We start from the raw sequence: 8906 nt of genomic DNA, 5'->3' as shown, positions 1-8906 counted from the left end.
CTCTCCTCTACCCAGCATAATAACCAGAGACATGACTGTTAATGTGATGACTCCTCTACCCAGCATAATAACCAGAGATATGCCTGTTAATGTGATGACTCCTCTACCCAGCATAATAACCAGAGACATGACTGTTAATGTGATGACTCCTCTACCCAGCATAATAACCAGAGACATGACTGTTAATGTGATGACTCCTCTACCCAGCATAATAACCAGAGACATGACTGTTAATGTGATGACTCTCTCCTCTACCCAGCATAATAACCAGAGACATGACTGTTAATGTGATGACTCCTCTACCCAGCATAATAACCAGAGACATGACTGTTAATGTGATGACTCTCTCCTCTACCCAGCATAATAACCAGAGACATGACTGTTAATGTGATGACTCCTCTACCCAGCATAATAACCAGAGACATGACTGTTAATGTGATGACTCTCTCCTCTACCCAGCATAATAACCAGAGACATGACTGTTAATGTGATGACTCTCTCCTCTACCCAGCATAATAACCAGAGACATGACTGTTAATGTGATGACTCCTCTACCCAGCATAATAACCAGAGACATGACTGTTAATGTGATGACTCTCTCCTCTACCCAGCATAATAACCAGAGACATGACTGTTAATGTGATGACTCCTCTACCCAGCATAATAACCAGAGATATGCCTGTTAATGTGATGACTCCTCTACCCAGCATAATAACCAGAGACATGACTGTTAATGTGATGACTCCTCTACCCAGCATAATAACCAGAGACATGACTGTTAATGTGATGACTCCTCTACCCAGCATAATAACCAGAGACATGACTGTTAATGTGATGACTCCTCTACCCAGCATAATAACCAGAGACATGACTGTTAATGTGATGACTCTCTCCTCTACCCAGCATAATAACCAGAGACATGACTGTTAATGTGATGACTCCTCTACCCAGCATAATAACCAGAGACATGACTGTTAATGTGATGACTCTCTCCTCTACCCAGCATAATAACCAGAGACATGACTGTTAATGTGATGACTCCTCTACCCAGCATAATAACCAGAGACATGACTGTTAATGTGATGACTCCTCTAGCCAGCATAATAACCAGAGACATGACTGTTAATGTGATGACTCCTCTACCCAGCATAATAACCAGAGACATGACTGTTAATGTGATGACTCTTCTACCCAGCATAATAACCAGAGATATGCCTGTTAATGTGATGACTCCTCTACCCAGCATAATAACCAGAGACATGACTGTTAATGTGATGACTCCTCTACCCAGCATAATAACCAGAGACATGACTGTTAATGTGATGACTCCTCTACCCAGCATAATAACCAGAGACATGACTGTTAATGTGATGACTCCTCTACCCAGCATAATAACCAGAGACATGACTGTTAATGTGATGACTCTCTCCTCTACCCAGCATAATAACCAGAGACATGACTGTTAATGTGATGACTCCTCTACCCAGCATAATAACCAGAGACATGACTGTTAATGTGATGACTCTCTCCTCTACCCAGCATAATAACCAGAGACATGACTGTTAATGTGATGACTCTCTCCTCTACCCAGCATAATAACTAGAGACATGACTGTTAATGTGATGACTCCTCTACCCAGCATAATAACCAGAGACATGACTGTTAATGTGATGACTCTCTCCTCTACCCAGCATAATAACCAGAGACATGACTGTTAATGTGATGACTCCTCTACCCAGCATAATAACCAGAGATATGCCTGTTAATGTGATGACTCCTCTACCCAGCATAATAACCAGAGACATGACTGTTAATGTGATGACTCCTCTACCCAGCATAATAACCAGAGACATGACTGTTAATGTGATGACTCTCTCCTCTACCCAGCATAATAACCAGAGACATGACTGTTAATGTGATGACTCCTCTACCCAGCATAATAACCAGAGACATGACTGTTAATGTGATGACTCTCTCCTCTACCCAGCATAATAACCAGAGACATGACTGTTAATGTGATGACTCTCTCCTCTACCCAGCATAATAACCAGAGACATGACTGTTAATGTGATGACTCCTCTAGCCAGCATAATAACCAGAGACATGACTGTTAATGTTATGTATCTCTCTCCTCTACCCAGCATAATAACCAGAGACATGACTGCTAATGTGATGACTCTCTCCTCTACCCAGCATAATAACCAGAGATATGACTGTTAATGTGATGACTCCTCTACCCAGCATATGAACCAATCTTCTTCCCATTAAGCTTTTCCATTTGCAGAATCTTCTCTTGCTGAGCCTGGCTACCACAAAATATTAACAATATATAATTTCCAACGAACCGAGCTAATTCCACTTCACCTTCCTCTTTATCTACGACATTAGTTAGTCTGATAGGATTCACAGTAAGTGAGGCCCTGTGGTCTCATCAAACACTATCATTACTTTCCACTCCAACACATCACTACTCCTGCGTCCTACCTTGGCCCTCGTGCTTTCTTTACTAGACACTCCACTGCTTTCTGTATCATGATCTCTCTTCTCTTCCTGTGTCTTTCCACTACTGACCATTCCGGTTCTTGGCCCTCATCCTCCAGCTTCATACCTTCCGAACTGACACCCATATTGTTCGCATTCCATCACAGCTGTTCCTTCACCAACTCGTCCTCTGTTTCATCTTCCCTACTCGCTGCCATTTTTGACTCTCCCCAAAGTAATGCAGGTGTAGAAGCACGGTGGCTAGGAAAAACTCCCTAGAAATGCCAAAACCTAGGAAGAAACCTAGAGAGGAAGCAGGCTATGAGGGGTGGCCAGTCCTCTTCTGGCTGTGCTGGGTGGAGATTATAACAGAACATGGCCAAGATGTTCAAATGTTCATAAATGACCAGCATGGTCAAACAATAATAATCACAGTAGTTGTCGAGGGTGCAACAAGTCAGCACCTCAAGAGTAAATGTCAGTTGGCTTTTCATAGCCGATCATTCAGAGTATCTCTACCACTCCTGCTGTCTCTAGAGAGTTGAAAACAGCAGGTCTGGGACAGGTAGCACGTCCAGTGAACAGGTCAGGGTTCCATAGCCGCAGGCAGAACAGTTGAAACTGGAGCAGCAGCACGGCCTGGTGGACTAGGGACAGCAAGGAGTCATCATGTCAGGTAGTCCTGAGGCATGGTCAACCAGGTGGACTGGACGTACTTTATCTTCTTCTTTGTAGTTAACCGGCGGTATGCATCCAATATGTTGCATTACCGCCCCCAACTGGACTATAATATAAATCCATTATACTACCCCTCTGTGCTGGAACAGATCTAGTCCTCTCAGGATCCTTCACCCTTGACCCTATCCTCCTCTACTTTCTTCAATGCCTCAGCATACGACACCTTCTGCACTACTCTGACTCTAGCCACCTCAACCTGCCTCTCTCTCTCACCGGACACTTCTGATCCCCAGCAACATGGACTCCCCTAGAGTTCACACACACAACTCTATCCACCGAAACTACACACTGGCACACTTCCCACATCTTGGAATAAGATCGACGTGGCACCTGAAACACTGCAGTGGATTCAGCACAAAGCTCTAACAGGATATCTGATATACAGATGAGGTGAGATCATGTGTTAACCCGATGAGGTACACTGCATTCAGAAAGTATTCAGACCACTTTACTTCTTCCACATTTTGTTACGTTTCAACATTATTCTAAAATTGATTAAAAACTATATACACTCAGCATTCTACACACAATACACCATAATGACAAAGCATAAACAGGTTTTTAGAAATTGTTGCAAATATACAGTCGTATGAAAAAGTTTGGGCACCCCTCTGAGGCTGCATAATACTTTACTCTGTCGTCACAGAAAATGATCACAGTGGCATGCCATTCTTTTTTTAATAAAAGCTGAGTACTGGGGTATTGTCCAGACAAAGATTTTTAGTGTAGCAATATTAAGTTGTATGAAATTAAATCAGATGTGAAAAATAGGCTATGCAAGAATTTGGGCACCCTTTGTCATTCTGTTGATTTGAATACCTGTAACTACTTAGCACTGATTAATTGGAACACACAATTGGTTTGGTGAGCTCATTAAGCCTTGAACTTCATAGACAAGTGCATCCAATCATGAGAAAAGGTATTTAAGGTGGCCAATAGCAAGTTGTTGTTCTCTTTGACTCTCCTCTGAAGAGTGGCAACATGGGGGCCTCAAAACAACTCTCAAATGACCTGAAAACAAAGATTGTTCAACATTATGGTTTAGAGGAAGGCTACAAAAAGCTATCGCAGAGATGTAAGCTGGCAGTGTCCACTGTGAGGAACATAGTGAGGAAATAGAAGACCACAGGCACAGTTCTTGTTAAGGCCAGAAGTGGCAGGCCAAGTAAAATATCGGAGAGGCAAAGGCGAAGGATGGTGAGAACGGTCACCAGCCCACAGACCACCTCCAAAGACCTACAACATCATCTTGCTGCAGATGGTGTCACTGTGCATCGTTCAAAAATTCAGCGCACTTTGCACAAGGAGAAGCTGTATGGGAGAGTGATGCGGAAGAAGCCTTTTCTGCACACACGCCACAAACAGAGTCGCTTGAGGAAGGCAAACGCACATTATGGACAAGCCAGCTTCATTTTGGAAAAAGGTGCTGTGGACTGATGAAACAAAGATTGAGTTATTTGGTCATAACAAGGGACGTTATGCATGGCGGCAAAAGAACACAGCGTTCCAAGAATAACACTTGCTACGCACAGTAAAATCTGGTGGGGGTTCCATCATGCTGTGGGGCTGTGTGGCCAGTGCCGGTACTGGGAATCTTGTTAAAGTTGAGGGTCGCGTGGATTCCACTCAATATCAGCAGATTCTTGGGAATAATGTTGAAGAATCAGTCACAAAGTTGAAGTTACGCCGGGGCTGGATATTTCAACAAGACAACGACCCAAAACACTGCTCAAAATCTACCCGGGCATTTATGCAGAGGAACAAGTACAATGTTCTGGAATGGCCATCCCAGTCCCCAGACCTGAATATCATTGAGAATCTGTGGGATGATTTGAAGCGGGCAACCATCAAACCTAACTGAACTGGGGATGTTTTGTAAGGAGGAATGGTCCAAAATACCTTCATCCAGAATCCAGACACTCATTAGAGGCTATAGGAAGCGTCTAGAGGCTGTTATTTTAGCAAAATGAGGGAGAGAAGGAGGGTGAGGGAGGAGGAGGGGGAGGGAGGAGGAGTGAGAGGGAGGAGGAGGGGGAGTGAGGAGGAGGGTGAGGGAGGGAAGGAGGGTGAGGGAGGGAGGGTGAGGGAGGAGGAGTAAGAGGGGGGAGGAGGGGGAGGGAGAAGGTCATATGAATGAGGAAGAAATATGATAAACTGAAATGATCTTTGAGCGCTGGCTGGCAGTGCTGGAGTTTGTAATTGTAATTTCCTCCAACGTAATATCCTCCCAGCTGGGTTTAGTCATTAATATTATATTAATATCATATTATCGTCTCCATGGTAATGACATCGTCTGAAAGTCATACCGCCAGCCAGGAGAATGGATGCAATGCCAAACCAAGGAACTAATCAATTCCCACAGTAATATGAGGGGGAGGTGTAGGAGGAGAGGAATAGGGGAGAGGAGGAGAGGAATAGGGGAGAGGAGGAGAGGAATAGGGGAGAGGAGGAGAGGAATAGGGGAGAGGAGGAGAGGAATAGGGGAGAGGAGTAGGGGAGGAAGGGAGGAGGGGATAGGATTAGAGGAATAGGGGATAGGAGGAGAGGAATAGGGGATAGGAGGAGAGGAATAGGGGAGAGGAGGAGAGGAATAGGGGAGAGGAGGAGAGGAATAGGGGATAAGAGGAGAGGAATAGGGGAGAGGAGGAGAGGCATAGGGGATAGGAGGAGAGGAATTGGGGATAGGAGGAGAGGAATAGGGGAGAGGAGGAGAGGAATAGGGGATAGGAGGAGAGAAATAGGGGAGAGGAGGAGAGGAGGAGAGGAATAGGGGAGAGGAGGAGAGGAGGAGAGGAATAGGTGATAGGAGAGGAGGAGAGGAAGAGAGGAGGAGGGGAGGAGAGGAGGAGAGGAGGAGGAGGGGAGGAAGGGAGTAGGGGATAGGAGGGGAGGAGGGGAGGAGAGGAGGAGGAGATGGTAGGAGGGGATAGGAGGAGGGGAGGAGAAGTAGGAGGGGAGGAGGGGTTGCAGCAGCAGAAACTTCATGCCATATAGTGTCCGTATAGTGTCAGTATAGTGTCCATATAGTGTCCGTATAGTGTCCGTATAGTGTCCGTATAGTGTCCGTATGGTGTCCGTATGGTGTCCATATAGTGTCCGTATAGTGGCCGTATAGTGGCCGAATAGTGTCCGTATAGTGTCCGTATAATGTTCTCTTTCCTACAGAGAAGCACTTTGGATTGACTGCTTAGATTTTTATTATTTAAAAAATATGTATTTCAGCTTTATTTAACCAGGTAGGCCAGTTGAGAACAAATTCTCATTTACAACCGCAACCTGGCCAAGATAAAGCAAAGCAGTGCGACACAAACAACAACACCAAGTTGCACATGGAATTAACAAACACACAGTCAATAACACAATAGAAAAATCTATGTACAGTGTGTGCAAATAAATAGGCCATAGTAGCGAAGTAATTACAATGTAGCAAATTAACACTGGAGTGATAGATGTGCAGATGATGATGTGCAAGTAGAAATACTGGTGTGCAAAAAAGAGCAAAAAAGTAAATAAAAACAATATGGGGATGAGGTAGGTAGATTGGATGGGCTATTTACAGATGGGCTGTGTACAGCTGCAGCGATCGGTAAGCTGCTCAGATAGCTGGTGCGTAAAGTTAGTGAGGGAGATATAAGTCTCCAACTTCAGCGATTTTTGCAATTTGTTCCAGTAATTGGCAGCAGAGAACTGGAAGGAAAGGCAGCCAAAGGTGTGGGCTTTGGGGATGACCAGTGAGATATACCTGCTGGAGTGTGTGCTACGGGTGGGTGTTGTTATGGTGACCAGTGAGCTGAGATAAGGCGGGGCTTTACCTAGCAAAGACTTGTAGATGACCTGGAGCCAGTGAGTCTGGCAACGAATATGTAGTGAGGGCCAGCCGACGAGAGCACACAGGTCGCAGTGGTGGGTAGTATATGGGGCTTTGGTGACAAAACGGATGGCACTGTGATAGACTGCATCCAGTTTGCTGAGTAGAGTGTTGGAGGCTATTTTGTAAATGACATCGCTGAAGTCGAGGATCGGTAGGATGGTCAGTTTTACGAGGGTATGTTTGGCAGCATGAGTGAAGGAGGCTTTGTTGCGAAATAGGAAGCCGATTCTAGATTTAATTTTGTATTGGAGATGTTTAATATGAGTCTGGAAGGAGAGTTTACAGTCTAGCCAGACACCTATGTAGGTATTTATAGTTGTCCACATATTCTAAGTCAGAGCCGTCCAGAGTAGTGATGCTTGTCGGGCGGGTGGGTGCGGGCAGCGATCGGTTGAAAAGCATGCATTTAGTTTTACTAGAGTTTAAGAGCAGTTGGAGGCCACGGAAGGAGTGTTGTATGGCATTGAAGCTCGTTTGGAGGTTTGTTAACACAGTGTCCAAAGAAGGGCCAGATGTATACAGAATGGTGTCATCTGCGTAGAGGTGGATCAGGGAATCACCTGCAGCAAGAGTGACATCGTTGATATCTACAGGCGTGGCCAAAAGTTTTGAGAATGACACAAATATAGATTTTCACAAAGTCTGCTGCCTCAGTTTGTACGATGGCAATTTGCATATACGCCAGAATGTTATGAAGAGTGATCAGATGAATTGCAAAGTCCCTTTTTGCCATGCAAATGAACTGAATCCCCAAAAAACATTTCCATTGCATTTCAGCCCTGCCACAGAAGGACCAGCTGACATCATGTCAGTGATTCTCTCGTTAACACAGGTGTGAGTGTTGACGAGGACAAGGCTGGCGATCACTCTGTCATGCTGATTGAGTTTGAATAACAGACTGGAAGCTTCAAAAGGAGAGTGGTGCTTGGAATCATTGTTCTTCCTCTGTCAAACATGGTTACCTGCAAGGAAACACGTGCCGTCATCATTGCTTTGCACAAAAAGGGCTTCACAGGCAAGCATATTGCTGCCAGTAAGATTGCACCTAAATCAACCATTTATCGGATCGTCAAGAACTTCAAGGAGAGCGTTTCAATTGTTGTGAAGAAGGCTTCAGGGTGCCCAAGAAAGTCCAGCAAGCTCCTAAAGTTAATTCAGCTGCGGGATCGGGGCACCACCAGTACAGAGCTTGCTCAGGAATGGCAGCAGGCAGGTGTGAGTGCATCTGTATGCACAGTGAGGTGAAGACTTTTGGAGGATGGCCTGGTGTCCTGAAGAGCAGCAAAGAATCCACTTATCTCCAGGAAAAACATCAGGGACAGACTGATATTCTGCAAAAGGTACAGGGTTTGGACTGCTGAGGACTGGGGTAAAGTAATTTTCTCTGATGAATCCCCTTTCCGATTGTTTGGGGCATCCGGAAAAAAGCTTGTCCGGAGAAGACAAGGTGAGCGCTACCATCAGTCCTATGTCATGCCAACAGTAAAGCATCCTGAGACCATTCATGTGTGGGGTTGGTTCTCAGCGAAGGGAGTGGGCTCACTCACAATTTTGCCTAAGAACACAGCCATGAATAAAGAATGGTACCAGCACATTCTCCGAGAGAAACTTCTCCCAACCATCCAGGAACAGTTTGATGACGAACAATGCCTTTTCCAGTATGATGGAGCACCTTGCCATAAGGCAAAATTGATAACTAAGTGGCTCTGGGAACAAAACATTGATATTTTGGGTCCATGGCCAGGAAACTCCCCAGACCTTAATCACATTGAGAACTTGTGGTCAATCCTCAAGAGGCGTGTGGACAAACAAAAAC

The sequence above is a fragment of the Salmo salar genome, chromosome 15 (assembly GCF_965601325.2).
Source record: "Salmo salar chromosome 15, fSalSal1, whole genome shotgun sequence".
Taxonomy (NCBI): Eukaryota; Metazoa; Chordata; class Actinopteri; order Salmoniformes; family Salmonidae; genus Salmo; species Salmo salar.
This window is presented reverse-complemented; position numbering follows the sequence as displayed.